General features: G+C 33.7%; 1 long non-coding RNA gene across 2 annotated transcripts in view; it reads left to right on the top strand.

Moving 5' to 3' along the window:
* LOC143255873 (uncharacterized) overlaps positions 1-13939 on the top strand; it is a 180709-nt gene extending 166770 nt beyond the window's left edge. Inside the window, exons 4-5 of one of the 2 annotated variants that reach the window (XR_013030906.1) lie at positions 9139-9275; positions 13802-13939. This is a non-coding gene — a long non-coding RNA (uncharacterized LOC143255873). Of the gene's footprint in view, positions 1-9138; positions 9391-13801 lie in introns of both variants that reach the window. The other variant, XR_013030905.1, reaches the window with a different exon arrangement.
* Positions 13940-20875: the final 6936 nt, after the last annotated feature.

Genomic DNA, 20875 nt, shown 5'->3' with positions numbered 1-20875 from the left:
TCTCTCCTCGTTATTACAAGTATTGCGTGGCAGGGCCACAGTGCCAGGTCGGCAGTGCCCTGCCTCTTCAAGTGTTCCGCCTCATCAGTATACAGGAAACACCCCTGCCCTCTGTCACATTCATCACTAGCTTTACATCATAAGTCATTTATCAGCTCATACATCAAATGTCAAATTAGCCCAGCCCTTACTGCCACTGAAACGCTGGGGGTCTTGAATCTTAGTATACGTCCTGCTTGCATCAAATAGATATATCTAAACAGTACATGTTGAATATTTAATTATTTTTTTTGCAATAAAACATAATTTTGACTTACATATGGATAAAGTAACTATCTTATTTCACCCTTGACAGAAACTCTAAGCTTGTTCTGAGATTACAACCACAGATATTTTCGCTCTGACTTGACTTGAGGCTTGTATCAAACTGAGATTGTTTATGCAAACGAAAATATTTTTTTTTCACAGAGAAAATATTAATTTGCTGAACCTTACTTAACCCTGAAGGAACTTTTAAAACCAGAAAAAAATTATTTAAAAACAAGGGCGCTTGGTCTCTACTCAGTACTATGAACGACAATATGACTTGTAACAATTCCATAAATTATTTTTTAATGTCTAAAATACATCAAGTATATATTGTCATTAAATAAATAAGCCGGAAATAGTTCGAACGTAATAGAAGTTCGTTGTTTGGAAAACGTGACGTGTTTCGAAATCCACAGTCACGTGACTGATTTTCAAGAAAAAAATATCAGATTTTGTACGCACAGTTCTATCACTTAAATGCTTTTTACGTCATCTATTTCCCACTCATTTTAAATCTGGTGTTACAAAATTAAGATAAAAAAAGAAAGGAAACAAGTAAATTGAATTATGAAAAGTATATATGAAGAATAATTGGGTAGTACAATACAATCATGCTATTATTATAAACGAGATAAAACAGACTTGTGACATAATCATTGCGTGATTGAAAAATAATTGTCACCCGCTGGTACAGCGGTAAGTCTACGAATTTACAAAGCTAAAATCACGGGTTCGATTCCCTCAGTGGACTCAGCAGCTAGCCCAATGTGGCTTTGCTATATGAAAACACACAGACACACACAAATATGCTAAAATGACAAAATGTATAAGTGTCTTCCAGTGTTGTTCAGTTGGAGTTACTTTATCGTACCGGTATTAAAAGCAGCTGTTCAGTTGGAGTTACTTTACCGGTATTAAAAGCAGTTGTTCAGTTGGAGTTACTTTACCGGTATTAAGAGCAGCTGTTCAGTTGGAGTTACTTTATCCTTATTAAGAGCAGCGTTTTTTGTCTTAATGCAATTTCCGTTTTTTATACCATTTACTTTCACTCCTAGTTTTGTATTAAAAGTTTAAAGATAAAAATATAAACAACGGTGTACAAAAGTTTGGGATAAGAGAAGTTTAGAGAGATAGTTTAAACTATTTAGCCTTACGATACCGTAAAGTGTTAAATTTGTTATCATAAAAAAGAAATTTAATTAATAGATTATTACTCATTAATTATCGTAGATGACTAAATCAGGTTAATTGGATTTTTTGAGAACAAAGTAACATATGTATAGTTTAATGTATACAGTAAGGAACAAACAATAACAGATTTTTTTATTAAACAGAAGATATTCGAAACAGTTATGTTTTCAAAAACTTCATCACAATGTATAATGGTTGGCTGAATTTTTTAAAGTTTTTCTTTAGTTTTTTAAATATCTTTAATGATATTTGTTACCTTATGACATTGGCTTTTCTGTATTGCACTAAGCTACCTGAACTAATTTATCTCTTACATACATTCTTCATGTTTTATTATTCGTTATCTAACATTTAGCGTCGCACAGTAAGACTTACGTTGTTAAAATCTTGTGACTGGGTGTGATCTAACGGTTAATAGACTAAATTATAAATTTTACAATCCGTAGTTCACGTCTACTTGACGTAAAGCCTCATTCCACACTTTGGGGGCGTTATAAACTGATTTTTAAATCAAACTATTCGATTAGAGTAGTCCAAGAGATGGCGATAGGCACTATTGACTCTTTTCTCTAATCTATCAGTTCAAAGTTTTGGACGATTAACTTTTTATAGCTTTACGTGAATGTCCGAAATGACCAATTAAAATTATTGGCTTCTGTTGAGATTCTCTGTAAGCACCGCATTTCTAACCAATCCCATGTTGCATATTGGAACCCTTCACGTTTGTGTCCGCTATAGCCTGAACAGCACAGAATATGGCAAATTTTAAGGCAACTTTATCAGATTATTATCGCGTCTATCGCTTCGAGAAACGGTTGCATTTTAAGAAATCTTAACTTAGTGTTAAAAATCGTAATAGCCAATATCAAACATTGAAAATTTGTAAGAGCAAATCGCAATGTTCTTTTACGTAAGTGTGTTTGCGTGTGTGTTTTCTTATTGTAAAGCCACATCGGCCTTTCTGCTGAGCCACCGAGGGGAATCGAACGCCTGATTTTAGCGTTGTAAATTCGTATGCATATCGTTGTACTAGCGGGGGGCTTTTTATGTAAGACAAGACAAGTTATTCAAATCTGACAGAAGCATTAGAAAATAAATTAAAGTTTTGTTTAGGGATTGTTGTTAAAAACAATTAATTGGTTCATCCCCGCACAAACTTTTAATTTTCACGTGAGAAGTTCTTTCTGTCTCTGGAAAGAGAGTAAATCGATAATTTATAGTTTTTAGCCCATTTTCGTCATCGTGAACAGTAAGTTTTTAACGTAAGATTGATACAAGTTATTTCAAAGGTTAGGACGATACATAGCTTGAACAGGAATAACCATGCCTTTGTGATCAGAACAGTTTTGTGACGTATTCTAAACCATATTAATATCTTCATCGATACTAATTAATTTAATAGCAGTTTGTTTACCCAATTTTATTGATAGAAGTTTCAAAAATGTCACAGTGGAAAGCAACGTATTACACAATAAAACGTGGTTAATGGAAGTGTTCTTGTGATACTTCCAGATCCAGAAAAGAGCTGAAAATTACATAAAATACGATATAATCTTTTCTAACATAAAAACTCCTATCCAAAAAATTACAAGAGTTTTTGCGAGAACATTTCTTCAGAAAATTGCGTCGTTAAAACCACGCGAGTAAAAGTACCTTGTTTTATAAATATATGGTATTGTTCATTTAAAACATTTTTGTACGGGATTTCTGCTGCGTTTAGGGAATACATTGTTGTAACTTTTTAACCATATTGGTTCAAAATATGTAAAAACAACAACACATAGAAGATAAACCTTTGTTAAATCCATATTGTTCAACTACATATTGTAAAAAACGTAAAATATTCCAATATACACAAATTTGTGATAAATTAATATAATTATGTACATTTACTTTTAATTAACGTTAAATAACGTTTTATTGAAATAGAATTAATTATGAATATCACTTTTCAGTTAAATACATTATTTGTCTTTGTTAAATATTGATTGTTTTAATACAGTTGGGTTTAAATATGACATAGCATGTAGGATAATTAAATATTCTGTATGGTTCCCTTATGGTTTGACAATTTTCACATTGTAACGGTCAATTCCTGTTTCATTATAAGGCAGACAATAACATAATCTTATAAATAATTACTTTACCAAAGTTCTTTTTGATCAACTTATGAGGATCATTTTAAAAATTATAACAAGAAAAATCAGTTTGCAAACATTTTTGACATGATATTTCTTTGTAGCAGAAAATATATAAACAGCCAAAAAACACTGAAATGCTAGTATGTTATCTTAAATCGATTTTGAAGACTAGCCACGTTGTTATTGCAGTTCATATCAAAACGTCTAGTCGTACCCTATCTGACGACCGTGTATTTAATAATTGCTCTGCTGCGTAGTTTCTAGTGCGTAAGTCTGGCTCCGTTGTATGATATGTCATGTTACAGTTTCCATAATCCATCTAATACACGAAGACGACAGTTTCCCAGCATCCGTTTCAACAATCCATAGGCACTGCCTCTGGTTTCATGACCAGTATGTCTTCATATCAAGTAGCATGAATACCTGCTTCAACGATCCAAAGGCACAACTTCTGATTTCATGACCGGTATGACTTCATATAAAAGTAGTATGAATACCTGCTTCATGCTCCAACAGCATCAAGTATGCGACGTCTCTACGGAAAATATTACGCTTAATTGTACCGCCTCTCCATACGGAGATTTTCTTGATTATGCTATGTATTATTACTTGATACACTTGGATGACTTTAGTAAGCGACCTCTTTGTTCATGGATTTTCACCTGTTACATGACAATATAATTTACCGACCGCAGCTGGATGGCCTTCCTTCCCCAAGTTTATCCAATAGTCAATTGTATTTCGAATTCCATTAAGTACAAAGGATAACCCCCATCTTGGAAATTCTAAATCTTCACTAAACACATCTTTATGATTTGAGTGTATGAATACTTTGTTTTTAAGTTTTGGGGTAACTACACTATTAATATCAGTTACATACTAGATGGAAGTCCTTTCTCGTAACATGGATACAAAGGTCGGTTTATATTCATTCCAAAACTATTCATTTTCATTGATATCATATGATCTACACGGTAACATCAAACAATTATCAGAATCTAGTTCTGATAAATTCTGCTTCACCGCGACTTCATATCAGCTTTGCATACGAAAGTCTGAAATTTCATGTCTAGATGTCTCAAATTACGTTACTCTCTTTAAACTTCTCGTAACTTTACACGGAAGACGTTGCGTAACGCGCATTTTGTTTGAATTTCTTTATATGTTTCCAGACTTTCATACAAAGGTACACAAAGAGTCATTTACAAATATCACCTAATTTTGAACTTCTAGGTTTGTTTCCATACAATATCTATTCGTAGCCTATTTAGCTAGATTTATGTGCAGATTTTACACACAATAACACTACATAGTTTGCATGTTTCCGATTCTATGATTCTTCAACTCATAACTGCAATATTACACAAACAATAATCTTTCTGTAAGTTTTTATTTACAGACAAAGAGCTTCAGTCACTGTAATATTAAGGTATCTGATGCAACGTATTATTGACTCTTTTATTATTTTCGTAAACCTCACTGTTATATGAGTTCATTTTTGATGACTTGCGTCCGTTTTAATATAATTGTGCTATCAAAGTTTAGGTTTCCTTGTCAGATCGTTCTGATTCAATGATGTTATGTCTGAATTGATTTATATTGAAAATTTAACAAAATTTATTTCTTAATCCATGTGCCAGTGTGAAGATTGGACCTTAAATTCGTGATTTTGTTCAGTTTAATTGAATATCTTAAGCTGTCAAAACAGTTCAGCAAGCAGTTTTTAATTGAGGGCTAGTTTTCGTAGTGAGACTAAATTTCACTAAAAATAAAATAACTTTACTGGTGGGGTATGTTAAAATGGTGTCCCTCTGTGGTGTTTTAACTGTATGTCTGAAAACTAACAACGTCAAACATCTAGTTTCGATACCTGTGCGGAGCGGAATCTAGATGGCCCTTTATGTAGCAACGAACCAACAATAATTAAAGGCCTAAAAATTTTCGAAAAGGCAACTCATAATGTAATGTTTTCCACCCCAAGAAATTAAGTGTCTTTTATCAACTCATTAATAAGAAAATCGTATATTTATAGAACATAAAACATTCTTCTATATTTTTAGGTAATAGCTTTTTCTCAATACATCTCTATGTTCCGTGCAACCTTTACGTGTGTGTGTATTAGTTAAACCTTATATAACCCGAATGATACTGAGTTGTTGTTTTTGTTTTTTGAAATAATTAAAGTTAACATGCTGTTTAGTTATAAATATTTTGCAGTACCTAAATATCTATAAATAAACACAAACATTCTGCGGCGAGTGTTTTCCGGTTTACTTATCCGCTCGCTTAGATCTCTCTCCAAAGAATAGAAATTACAGCATGTCATGTTTTATCCCACGAGAGCATGAGACACAAATTGGGCTTAAGAAATAAGCAGCAACTGACAAGTTGAGCTCTAACCAATCAAGAAGAAGTCGATTGGAGATTTTCGGTTTTGTCACATGCCAGTTCGAAAGCTAGCTTTGTAGTATCATCCGTGTATAGCTGTCATTAGAGGTGTTCGGGCAAGTCAACATGATGGCGAAGATCCGGAGTCCAGCTCTCGCCTGCTCTGTCTGATTTTCATTAACTGTGTGACATGTGTCGTCTTTAGCGTTTCTTATGTCGACATCTGTTTTTTTTCCTTGAAATGGACTATATATATATTTTCCTTATTTTTTATCTTCACTGCAGGCAATGTCCATTTCAATGTGTAGAGACACAGAGACGGATAGGGCTGTTCATAAGAATAATTAGATATACGCACTGGCTATAACACTTGTCTTGAGGTTAATGTGATCTCCCACTAACAAATAGTATTTCTTTTTATCAATTTATATCCACTTACCACGCGATATCCCTTTTGTTTACATTTCTTCCGGAGCACATACATACATGCATATAGAGGAAAAGACGATTATGTCTCTTGTTTACCATTCTATCTTTAAGTCGATCTCTGTTAGAGCAGCTATTCAGGTTTGGAGGACAAAGAGTGCAACGAATTTGGGATAACAGTTTAATTTGTAAATCTTAACTGATAACAGGGACTATAAACCGACCTTTGTATGGAGAAAGGACTTCTATTTAGTATGTAATTGATATTATTGTTATTATAGTTACCTTGAAACTTAGAAACAGACCAAATACTGCACCTTTATATATGTATCTATATCAAAGCATGGCATATTCGTGTTGAGTAACAATTTACGAAGAAATCTGCATATTTTTTTTGAAAAAGAAATAGATAAGAAATATTCAAAATAGTTATGAGAAATTAACCAAAATTTACTTAGCGTAAGGTTTGATATATATATTGGTAACTGTGATACTTTACAAATAATATTATGCTGTTGGTTAATTACATATACATATGAAATACGGTGTTTTTAAACCTTCAGTACCAATTTTCTACAATCAAAGTTCCATTAATGTTAAATATATTAATGGTTGGTAAACAGAAACTCTTATCTTCTGTAAACAGTAATAATTTTCACTGTAAAGCTATTTACGTATAGCAAAGCATTAAACACATCAGTCAGGATGGAATAAACAGGTAGGTGGAGTGAGTTCTTTATTGTTTGATAATTTGAAGCATTGTTTATTAGTCCAGTTGGCTGATTTTCAATAACGTTTATTTAGTACTATTAGAAATAACCTGATTATCTGAAAAATAGGAGCTTTGTAAAAATGGTTGAATGCTTATGTTCATGTGAATCATGTAAGTAAATAAAGAAATGTATTATCTTAACTAATTACAAGTTTAACTTTAGAATTCAAACACCAACACTTAAACCACATCAAATCAATAAACATGATCTTGTTTGCGAATTGAAATAATAAGGTACTATTTTGAAAGTTAAAAAGGTCATATATTTATTTCTACAAACACTTTGTTACTGGCACTACTCAGTCAAACACTACGTAGGGTTGTGTGAAAGAACAGTTACATTACAGGCTGAAGATACCCCAGCTATTCTCAGATTAAATAAATTAAGTTTCTTGATTTTTCAAACTTGCTCTCAAAGTTTCACGTCAAGGACTGCCTGTAAACCCTCTTATCTAGAATTTTACATTAAAATAAAATCCTACCTGTAATGTTTAAACAGTCAAAACCAAAGACGTCAGATGCATTGTAACTATATACTGCACCTTGCAAAAGGATATACTAGAAATTATTACTTGTTTTATTATACAATGAACATATGAAGCGGGGCATAACACATAACAGGACATAACACATTCCGAAATTTCATACCCATTTTATTTTACCATTAGAATATTGTCATCCTTATATCACTCATCAATAACGTGAATCCGATTTTTTTAAAAGTATGATTTATCTCTTTAATGTTCATAAGTTACCTTAAAGTTTCGATTTTTCCCGATCCTGGTTGACTGGTAATATAAGGACTGACACTGTTATAAAAGTCATCTGATAATTAGGGAAAGCAGTAAATTATGCAAGTTTGTGACTACAGTTTACATCGATAGAATGTTGATGACACAACTCACTACTGGTGAAGTAGTTAAATAGTAAAGAGATAGACACTGTCAGTTGACGCACATTTAACTCTGTACCTGAATTATCTAATAATGCTGTATATTTTGGTGTTGCACGAGATATTCGTTGTCTTCCGATTAGTCACTATTAATTTTATAAGAAAGTGGACACGAACTTCTTGTTTTAACAAGTTGTTGAATTTCACATTTGTTTTTGTTTACTGATGCTTCGTTATTGTGCTTATATAAGAAGTGAGAAAGTACTTTCAGTTTCAACCATATGTTGAACTTCCCACTTATTCACAGTACATAAGTAGCCAATTTTTTCAAAGAACAACTTTTATCTACAACTAAATGTTGAAGTTCCGTCAGGTACATTAATTCAGGTTTGGTTTGTTTGTTTGTTTTTTTGAAATTCGTACAAAGCTACTCGCGGGCTATCTGTGCTAGCCGTCCCTAATTTAGCAGCGTAAGACTAGAGGGAAGGCAGCTAGTCATCATCACCCACCGCCAACTCTTGGGCTACTCTTTTACCAACGAATGGTGGGATTGACCATACATTATAACGCCTCCACGGCTGAAAGGGCGAGCATGTTTGGCGCGACGGGGATGTGAACCTGCGACCCTCAGATTACGAGTCGCACGCCTTAACACGCTTGGCCATGCCAGGCCCTTCAGGTTTGGATAAAAGCATTTAAACGGAAAATACCTATACAGTTTTATAGTGACTAATAACCAGAAGCTTACTTACTGGTTACTTATGTAAGGATTTTTGTATGGTTTTATGTATTCATCATAACCTTGTTTCTGTACTTTGTGGTGTTGTTATTCCTACATTATACTTAACTTTTTGCAATTTTTTTTATTACTTGTTCCCTCTCTTTTTTAAAAACAATTTAATTAAAGTGGACTGAGAAGTGAACACTTGTTTTGTTTTCATAATTTAGCAGTATTATATATTATTAATCTCATCTAAGTTTTGTCTGTTTCTCTAATTTTGGATTACATTGGGGATCAGTGAAGCTGAAATGGTTCCTTTAGGACGGCACAAGTTCCCTGGAGTGCTGGACCAATGTTAAGGGATATTTACAGAACCAATTCCTTACAACTTTGCCCCAACTCACTAAATGTGCATACAACCGACCCTACCACATGGTAAGCTCATGTCGATTAATAGGGACGACATCATGCAGTTTCCAAGTCATAAAGTGTGATAACACGTATACACACACAACTGCCAGGATCGGCATCATTGAAAATTTGAAGAAAGGTAGACGCTACAATGTATATGATACACTGTTTTGATAATTAAGAAACCGATTTTTTAAAACTAGACATCAATAAAATGTACATAGAACTGTCAGTTGCATAATTACTTGATCTCCTTGATTCATTGAATAATAATGAGGTTATCCATTTTTATATTTTTATTGAAATTGTTTTTGCAGTTATCACGCTTGCTCAGTGAAAAGTCACAAAGGGTCTTTATATAAGACCAAAAATGAAACTCTTATTTATGAAACGTAGAAATAACACGTGCTTATAAACTGGACTCGCTGCTACATAGTAGTTTTCCTTTCTATTATTTCCCTACAAGTATAGGTACAGTAGAAGAACAGAATAATCTTACTGTTATACAATCTGTAAAACACTCGATAATGACAATTAGGTGCTCTAATAGAGCTATAAGTCAAGTTAGGCAGTTATTTGTAAGCATCATAGAGTAATAGATTGAATGCTGAGGCCATGTTTTCTCGTTTTATCCCTACATACTAAGCTCTACCGGTTTTAGTGATAGCCTATTTCCAAGTGCTCTTAAAATTATTTGCTGTCGTATTAAAGACATTGAAAAAACTTCACTCATTTTTAGCTGGCTTGAAAGAAGAAAAAGAGAAAAAAATTTAAAATGATATCGGGAGTCTCGCAAGCTATGAAATACTCGATACTTGTAATTAGGTGCTCAGATAAGCATTATATAAACAAATAATAGGGATTTTATATTGAATCATATAAAAAGTTATATATATAACTGTGAAACCCTTAAAAAGCTTTTAAGATTTTACATGTGATACATTTCTAGTTGCGTACAAAATTAAAACCAGTTTTTTATTTTATCATATGAAAACCGCAAAGAATAAAAATGTGATATCGAAGTGTTCACTTTATTTTTAAACTAAAACTATAAACTAATTTGAAGCATCAGTTAAAACCTATCTTAAAAGGTTTCACTTGTGCTCCAACGATCGCTTTTACGTCAATTTCACCGTTTCTAATTAAGGATTCTGAAAAATTCTAACAATGTTTATTCTAACAAATAAATATGATTAAAATTTCAACATGAAAGAAACGATTCGAGGATCTACCCGAAGGGGGAGCTCTGGTTAACAAGGCCAGGGTTCTATCAATGAATTAACTGATAGTAGAAGCTTCTTCCCCTAATCTTTGTATAAAGCATTTTTAACCATGCGTACGATCACCATATTACGGTTATGATACATACAAAAATCAAAACTCAAGAGCCAACTTTTTCAGAGCACACTGGTTTGTCAAATGGGGCTTTTGCACTTCAAAACTTAATTATCCTCCATTTGGAATTTTAATGTAATGAACATTGTTCACTTAATGATTGCACAATTTAAACTACCATATTTCCAATTGTCCGAGAAATGTATAAATAAATGGTCTGTTATCCCGCTTATTAGTCGATTCTTTTCCAGTTCAACTCCATACATCTCTCACTTTGGATGTCTACACCATAGTAGCCATAAGACTAGTGGAATGTTTACTGCTAGCTGAGGAGTAATACAAGGAGACAAAGCTAAGCATCAGAACACTATACGTAGACATTAATATGAATTGTGAGAGCATCTCCTGTGCGATCACGAACTACTTCGCAGGAAGAAACCCACACATACGACAAAAAACAGCAACAACAAAATCACGAAAGCGAGAGCTCAACTCGGGTTTTAGAGCAGTCATCGCTCTATTATTTTTGAAAATGTTGGGTTACAGTCGTAAGTATGTATCTATAAGCATATAGATATGTTCCATCCTTTGCACTCACATAAAGCACCAAGCTGTGGAATTAGCTGTCTGATAAGCACGGCAGTCTCGAGAGAGCACAGGCAGCTTTAAATGTCTAAATCCACGCAAACATCACATTTTGTCGTAATGACACACACGGTGGGTAATGTAACTGGCGTGTTGTAACTGATGGCTCCCATCTCCAACAATTGTAGTCTAAACTGTAAACGGCTCGTATCTAAACGGCTCATTGCACTCGGAATCACGCAGCCAAGAAGAGATGTCACTCGTTTCTTACACTAAGGCGACGTATCGACCTTGTATTTTCGTGTTATTTTTTTCCTAGCCTCTGCTTATATATCATTGGGTCCTTCCCAATGAAAGTATATTGTAACTCAACGTATATGCACAGATAGCGAATGAGAGAGAGATACAGTATTTTTAACTTAGGTCACTTATGCACAGAAAATTAAGTTTGTACTGCATCTAGTATCATATACTAAAGACTAGAGTGTTTGAGAAATGAGCTTAGAAAATCAAGAGTTGCTGGGAAGAAGTCTTGTTACTTTTCGTAGGAAATAAGCTTCATTGGACTACAGATGTTTTCTCACAAGATATAATATTACACTGATAACTGTCGTATTCTGAAATTAACAGTACATTAGTTAGTAGCTACTCATGGGCAAACATTAAGCTACACTTTTAGTAAATGTTGTTGCACTTCAGTGCGGAGCTCGTGGCAGGTACTTGAGTTCTAATTTATCTGACCATAAGATATAATCGGAGGCGCTCAGAAATTTCATATCTCTTCACTCCGCTCATGATTTGAATGTACAGGCGGGATTAATATTTAAGAAAAATGAAGAGAAAAATATTAAAAAAGATTAATAGCTATAGTACATATAGTTTTACAAAATAAAGTTGAAGCGTGTACTCACTGCTGAAATCGCATCATTCAAGGTAACCGCGTACATCCACCATTGAAGTCATATGACTCAAACCACTAGTATGTAACCATTATTAAACCCAAATCATTCAAACTGCTAACTTTAGGAGCCATTATTAAAGCTATATCATTCACACTGCTAGCTTTAGGAGCCATTATTAAAGCTATATGATTCAAACTGCTACCTTTAGGAGCCGTTATTAAAGCTTTATCATTCAAACTGTTAGCTTTAGGAGCCATTATTAAAGTTATATCATTAAATTTACTAACATGCACCGCGTTTGAGCCGTAAACTTAAAACTGTCGCTGTGTAACTACCATTGAAGCTACATCCTTTAAACTACCATCATGTAACTATTACTGTACCATGTGATTCAAACTATTACCGTGTAGCCACTATTGAAACAAATTTATTCAAATTATCGACGTACAATCATTATCGAAGCCACATCATTTAAACTACTAGTACGTAACTATAATCAAAGCTACACCATTTTAACCTATCACCATGTAACTACTGCTGGAGCTACAAGTATATTTAATTAGTTACACTGACGGCCAGTTTGATTTTTAATTTCACTTAAAGTATCTAAACTTACAGTGATAGAAATGATTATTATTCAGAGTTTCAGCATGTAATCATTATTGAAAACACGTCATTGAAGCTACTAGACCACGATTACAGCCATATCATTCGCACTGTCAGCGTGTAACCACTATTATTTTTTGCCACATCATTTAAATTATCACAGTGTGATAATCATTTATGACGTCATATGATTCAACTATCACCGTGTAGCAGCCACATCATTCAAACTTCTAGCTTGTAACCACTTTTGGGCCATATTTTTTGAACTACTAGAAGGTTAGCACATAGATACAATCACATTGTTTAAAATATTAGCTTGTGACAACAACTAGAGTTGCATAAATTCTACTTCTCATGGATTATCATAACTGATGATATATATATATATATATATAATCTAAACAATTAGCGTGTATCAATAACTGCTAATTTCATATAATTTAAATTATTAACGCACAGCCACGACTAAGTCATATCGTTTAAATTATTAACGCGCAGCCACAACTAAGTCATATCATTTGAAATACTAGCGCACAGCTATGAGTAAGTCATATAACTCAAAGTACTAACTTGAAACTAGAAACGAAGTCACACTACTCTAAAGAATAAGAAAAATGGATTTCCTCTTTCGCTGGGTATCAAAGAACGAAATATTATTTATGATCCTATGTTATTATAAAAAATATTGTGGTCATTTAGTTTACTATTTTTTTAATTTGAAAACTTTCTGAATAGCTTTCTATGATACATTTTGATTTTTTCTAAAAAGTATGAATTATTTTCAATTTTTTCGCTTATATTTTTTAGCTTTTATAGGTATATACGTAATGTTATACAGTAACAAAAAGCTCTTGTGACTGTAGTACAGAAAAATATAATAATTTTCTTAAAATCTAATGATTTAATGTTTTTAAAGCAATTTTCGGAAGCTCAAAACTAATAAAAATATTTTGGGATATCTTTAACTTACTTAACGAAATCTTGTTAATAGTAAATTTAACTATTTGCTGCTTTTTTATTACAGACAAATGAATAATATTCAACTTTCATTACTTATATTATTAGATTTAAATGTTGTATTAGGATAAATCTTAGTATTTATTTATTTTATTTTTCTATCAGATCGTCCACTTTGATTGAGATATCCCAAAACTGTATTGTGAGTTCTATTCTCACTGCATCAATGGAGCAGGTGTGTATGCTATTAATTTTTCTATTTGAAATATTTTGAAGTACTTAACCAGGAGTTCAAGTGAAAAAGGAAAAGGAAATGAAGTCAAATGTTGTGGCAAAAAAATGGAAAGTTTGATCGTTGAAGCTAAAAAACAATCATAATTATTCGTTCGACAATATACAGAAAATCAGTTGTAGTTTGCTATATCAACATAAACTAAACGCAACCTCATGTCACCAAGATCATTCAATTTCCATTATATTTCAGACTGCAGTTTAATTTGAGCATTTTTCCGTAATAAACTTTTTGTGTCCGTAAACTATCAGGTTTATCATACGGTCAAGAAGTTACAAGTGTGGTATCTTTACATGGCCACATCTCAACTGTACTCCCCATTGGCACAGTGGTATGTCTGCGGAGTTACAACGCTAGAAACTGGGTTCCGATACCTGTGGTAGGCAGAGCACAGTAGGCCATTATGCAGGTTTGTATTTAACTTCCAACCAAACGCACAAACTGAACTGTATACCACGTATGTTCTAATCTGCATTGACACATAGGTACAGGAAAACCATTTTCACAAGTGAAATAGAGATGAGTATATGCATTTGTCTTGGAAATATGTATTTAACCGCAAGAGTAATTTCACTAGACCCTGTGAATTTGAAACGTATAATTAACAATTAACTGAATGAACATAAAATTTACCATTTCACCATAAGCCTAATGTCACTAAATTATTTATATTTAGAAAGTATAATTAATGAGTGGTTGAATGAGCATAGAATTTAAATTAATTAAGTGTATTTGGAAAGTATAATTAACAAGCACTTGAAAGAACATAGAATTTACTATTTCGCAATAGACAGACTTAATTTCAGTGAACTCTGTGAGCGTGCAAATCACAACTAAGATGTAATTGAACGAACATATAATTTACTCTTTAAGTATTACAAAATAAAATACATGAAGTCAATGAGATTTGTACATCCTTTCCCACGTAAGTATATAATTTACACTAATAAGGATTACCAGGTTATCTGTTTAAATTCAAAACCTTTTTCCTCAAAAGCAACCCGAATTTTAAAGAAAATTTAAATCTGGGAAGGCTAACATACTTACACTCAAGTAGAATAAAATATACTTTCTATGAATCAATTTTTTTCAATCCGAACAATGAAACTTCCAATATTTTGGAAGCCACTATTTCCATTATTATGTCATTGATATAAAATACCTTTGACCTTAAAACACCGCATATAAAAAAATTGTAAGCTTCATACCCACCATGCTGTTGGTTACACAGTTACGTGAGGAAAACATGAGACCAATATAAATTTGAGCTGTCTGAATTTACTGCTTTTATTAAGATACTTAGTGTTATTTTCTATATGTCATTTGTTTTGGCTTCAGTGCTCTCATCTGTCTAATCAAATTATATTTTTATGTGAGAAAAGATTACATGAAACTCATTTCAAAGTATTTGTTACAAGCTATCACTTCAGTTGTGAAATTCTGTTAGCTTCAAAGTATGACATAGGTGATATTGGACATACAGAAGAACGAATTACCTTATACCTGTCAACAACGATGCTAAATCTAAAGAACACGAAGGTTTACTGAAAAGGGGAAGAGACTAGAGTGGGGAATAAACAATTATTTAACTCAGAAATGTTTGAGTCGACCCCCCTTTGCTGCTATAATTCACTACACATACGACAAAGAACGATGCCAGCCTGTCAGAGATACTGTGTTAAAGCCATCTTAAGAGCCCCATTAAACCCAGGATGTGGCCTGATTTACTGCAGCTTGGAACCAAATGCTGCAGCTTTTAAAGCCGCCTTGGGTCTTTGCTGTACTGTATTCACACCAGGCTTTTATGGTCTATAACTTAAAATATGGCATTAATAATTCTTTACGCGGCTGTGGCCGAGCCGAAGTCGCAAGCCGTTATTTCTATGATGATTAATTTACTGTTCAATAAAAGAGCGAAGCTGTAAAGGCAGTAACAACCACAAAAGGGTATAGTGAATGAGGATATTAAGTTAGAACTGGATACATGCACTCTGTAAAGAGAGTGCACGTTTCGTACCCTAAGCGTGTAAAAACACGTAGCGATACATATGCATATAGAGAGAGTAGGTAGGGTTTGAAGGACTTTCTACATTTCCATATCTTGCAAGCTACTGGGGTAACTTCGTCTATTCTTGATCGATTTTTGTCATAGAATAATGCAGTAGAAATGATGACCAGAGAATCAGAATGTTCGTGTTTACAGTAATGTTTGAAAATGAAAATATTCGAGCATTGATGTAGGATTGAGGAGATGAGTGCCGCACAACTTCTTCACGTTGTACAGAACAAGTTTTCTGTTTCAATTGTACTCATTGTTCAACAGCAAAATTTCAAGAGTTTCCCTTTAATTCTATCTCTCAGATGTCACTGATTTACTCAAGCAATGTGGGAAAAGTAATACAATTTCAAATCAAAACGTATTTCTAACATCTTGCTTACAATAATTTTTTTAAAAAAAGCTTTTACATCTCGGTAAATAATCTTGTTTTAAGAAGAACTTAAAAGACACACAAAAAATATTCGTCATTCCACCATCCATAGAACGGGCTACAGTATATTATTTATTTTGTACAAAGTTATTAAATATTTATTTTGATTGTTTGAACGAAGTAACACGTTTAAGTCTTATTTGTAAAAGTTATTTATATTGTTTATTACGGATAGAACGGACCCTTTAAAGTGAAGAAAAAAACCGTTAGAAGTATTTGTTTGTTTACAGTTTAGCTTAAAGTTATCTGTGCTGTGTCCACCACAGGTATCGAAACTTGGTGTTTACAGTTAAGCTTAAAGTTATCTGTGCTGTGCCCACCACAGTATTCAAAACTTGGTGTTTACAGTTAAGCTTAAAGTTATCTGTGCTGTGTCCACCACAGGTATCGAAACTTGGTGTTTACAGTTGCTTAAAGTTATCTGTGCTGTGCCCACCACAGTATTCAAAACTTGTGTTTACAGTTAAGCTTAAAGTTATCTGTGTTGTGCCCACCACAGGTATCGAAACTTGGTGTTTACAGTTGAGCTTTAAGTTATCTGTGCTGTGCCCACAACAGGTATCGAAACTTGGTGCTTATAGTTAAGCTTAAAGTTATCTGTGCTGTGCCCACCACAGTATTCAAAACTTGGTGTTTACAGTTAAGCTTAAAGTTATCTGTGTTGTGCCCACCACAGGTATCGAAACTTGGTGTTTACAGTTAAGCTTAAAGTTATCTGTGCTGTGCCCACCACAGGTATAGAAACTTGGTGTTTACAGTTAAGCTAAAATTTATCTGTACTGTGCCCACCACAGGTATCGAAACTTGGTGTTTAACGTTAGAAGTCTTCAGACTTGCTGCTGACGTCGTAAGTAAAATAAAAATGTATTATTCTGGAATCAAATCGTATATCGTTTTTATTTTTCGATACTGTATCTTTTCTCAAATATTAGTTATGGTTTATAACAAATTGTCGTACTTGTTATTGTTTTTTGTGCTTTTACTCATAGCAACCGAATTTTCGCTAAAAAGAGAGACTACGAATTAATAGGCACCTTATGTGACCGTGGGCTAAACAATCAAGTAAGAGTTCTTTAGGTTTCGGACTGACATGATCCTGTGGTGAGGGGACCCGATTTGCAATTTGTGGATTACAGATTCGGATCACATAATCGAAATTCACTATGTTTTGAGGCGTGGGGGTGATATTGTTTGTTTTTGAATTTCGCACAAAGCTACTCGAGGGCTATCTGTGCTAGCCGTCCCTAATTTAGCAGTGTAAGACTAGAGGGAAGGCAGCTAGTCATCACCACCCACCGCCAACTCTTGGGCTACTCTTTTACCAACGAATAGTGGGATTGACCGTCACATTATAACGCCCCACGGCTGAAAGGGCGAGCATGTTTGGCGCGCCGGGGATGTGAACCCACGACCCTCAGATTGCGAGTCGCACGCTTAACACGCTTGGCCATGCCGGGCTAACAGGGGGTGATATAACGCGACGACCAATCCCTATTATTGATAAAGAGTATTGTAAGTCTATCACTTCTAGATTAGGGATTGTTAGCGCAGATAAATTTCGTGCACCTATAGTTTATATTCGGCAAATAAACAAAACAAAACACACGTGACTCAACTGAAACATTTCTATCCCTACTTTTGAGTCCCTCGCCTGCTGGGACAGCAGTAAGCCTATAGATTTACAACGCTAAATGTAGGGGTTCGATTCTTCTTGGTAGACACAGCATATAACTCGATGTCGCTTTAATATAAGAAACACACACTCTAATTTTGAAATACATACCAGAGGAAGGGTAGCCAGTCAGTAGTATCCACAGCTACAGACTTTGTATGATTCTATGAAGAGAATAACAATATTATCTAACACTAGAGTGAAAGCAGCTAGTTATCATCATCCACCACCAACTCTTGGGCTACTTTTAACCAACAGATAATGGGATTGACCCGTCATATTATAACATCTCCATGGCTGAAAGGGCAAGTATGTGTGATGGGACGAGGATTCGAACCCACAACCCATAGATTGTAAGCTGAACGTTCTATCCACCTGGCCATGCCAGACCCAGAGAAAATGTGTGTTTGTGTGTGTTTTCTTATAGCAAAGCCACATCGGGCTATCTGCTCAGCCCACCGAGGGGAATCGAACCCCTGATTGTAGCGTTGTAAATCCGAAGACATACCGCTGTACTAGCGGGGGGCCCCAGAGGAAAAAGCAGAAAAAAGATAAGCAAGACAAGTTAATGTAAGACTATAAACAATAATTTTGAAATCAAGATTAGTGTTGTAAAATTAGCATAGAAATTTGTATTTATTTAACGATATACTGTTGCGTAGGTCTTATAAAAACTGTCATTATTTGGCTATAATATTTCAGTGTTATAATGGTAATAAAATGCCACGCATTTATCTGAACTTATAATTCACTGTTTTTGGACCAAATAGACGCAATAACCACTTTGACAAATGCATTTAAGCTGCAGTCTTTTACAGCACGCACAACTGTTACTACAGTAATGGAAAAGCTGCTTTTTCGTTTATTTCAAATTATGAAAAATTAGGCTTAATATGATGTTCCTACACTTCAGCTATGAAATATCAGTAAGATAAAAACAAAAAAGCACACATGTTTGTGTTTTTGTTGTTTTAGCTGGAACTTCACATCTAAGAGATACACAAAATAATTATTTATTTTCTGTGTTAAATCGAAATAATTCTGAGAGAAATTTTATCTTCTGATAAAGAAGCATAATTATTTTAAGAAACATTGTTCTAGGCTGCTTGGTTGGTACAAGCTTCTTCTATGTAATACTAAAATAGTAAATGTTTTGAACTAGTTTTTCCTATAGGTTACTGCAGCAACAATTGCTGTGAAAAGCTACTAAATAATTCCTGTAAAATATAACTACTATTCTGAGAAATTATGTATGAAATCAGAGAAGAATACGTTATGGCATAACAGTATGAGTTGTTGGAATATCTAATAGATTCTGTATGAGCATTTACTACAGACCTATATATTGATGCCAAAACAACACGATCCTGGACGATTGCAACCAAGCAATACCGTAATAAAATGATTTGTGACAGTAATATTTGTTTTTACCAAGTGTTGAGATAGAACAGTTTTGAAATCTGGGATTGAGAGTTTAAATATTTCCAACAGAAGTGTTCGAGTCCAACTTACGATATCGACACTTCTCTACAGATACACACCTCCGTAACAAGTAGTATAAAATTACGTCGTATATGGAAGTAAGTGGAAGATACTAGTGGAAACTTTGATAAGAAACGTGCACATGTACTACCCAGTAGAGGTACTATACCTTTCTTTCACTTCACTTTGACGGAAAGTTATAACAAGGACAGCATAATATTAAAAAGAGAAGTAATTCACAACATACTGAAGAACTAAAACAAAACCAATTAAAATAACCTAATAATCAATGACGAAGTGGGGCTAAAGAGTTGTAACGTCATTTAATTTATTCTAACTTTAAATGTCCCTCCGATGAAACAGTGGTAAGTCTACGGATTGCAACTCTCAAATCATGGGTTCGATTCTCCTTAGTGTACGTAGCAGATTTTTTAAAATTTCATTTTACAATCAATTTCTGAATATACAATAAGAAATATCCATTATGACGTTTTTTTCTCTATGCATATGCTTTATTCAACTATATGTCATACAAGAGAACTTGTTTATCACTCATAGTCTTTAATCCGTTTGAGAAACTTTATCGTAGCTAGACAGCCCGCTTTTAGCCTCACATTCACATTAGCTATTTTTAATGGTTAACAATAAAAAATTACTTAGGGTGGAATGGCCAGGTTGGTTAAAGCGTTCGACTCCTAATCTGAGGGTCACGAGTTCAATTTCCAGTCGCACCAAACATGCTCACCCTTTCAGCCGTGGGAGCGTTATAATGTGACGCTTAATCCCACTATTTGTTGATAAAAGTGTAACCCAAGAGTTGGCAGTTGGTGGTGATGACTAGCTGCCTTCCCTCTAGTTTTACACTTCTAAATTAGGGACGGCTAGCGCAGATAGCCCTCGTGTAGCTTTGCACGAAATTCAAAACAAACATTTAAAATTACCATTACATTTAGATAAATTATTCATTGTATATATTTTGTCGCTTTACAGTTTGTGTTACATCTAGATGAATTATTCATAATATATATTTTCTCACATTACAGTTTGTTTTACCTCCAAATAGATTATTCATTATATATATTTTGTCACCTTACAGTTTCTTTTACATTCATATAAATTATTCATTTTATATACATTTTCTCACTTTACAGTTTGTTTTACATTCAGATAGATTATTCACTATATATATTTTGTCACTTTACAGTTTGCCTTACATCCAGATAAATTGTTCATTATACATATATTTTGTTTCAAAAAACAAACAATCAATATACATTTTGCCACTTTACAGTTTGTTTTACATC

The sequence above is a fragment of the Tachypleus tridentatus genome, chromosome 7 (genome assembly GCF_004210375.1).
Source record: "Tachypleus tridentatus isolate NWPU-2018 chromosome 7, ASM421037v1, whole genome shotgun sequence".
In the NCBI taxonomy this organism is placed as follows: Eukaryota; Metazoa; Arthropoda; class Merostomata; order Xiphosura; family Limulidae; genus Tachypleus; species Tachypleus tridentatus.
The sequence above is the reverse complement of the archived record's forward strand: the minus strand, read 5'-3'. Positions and strand labels throughout refer to the sequence as shown.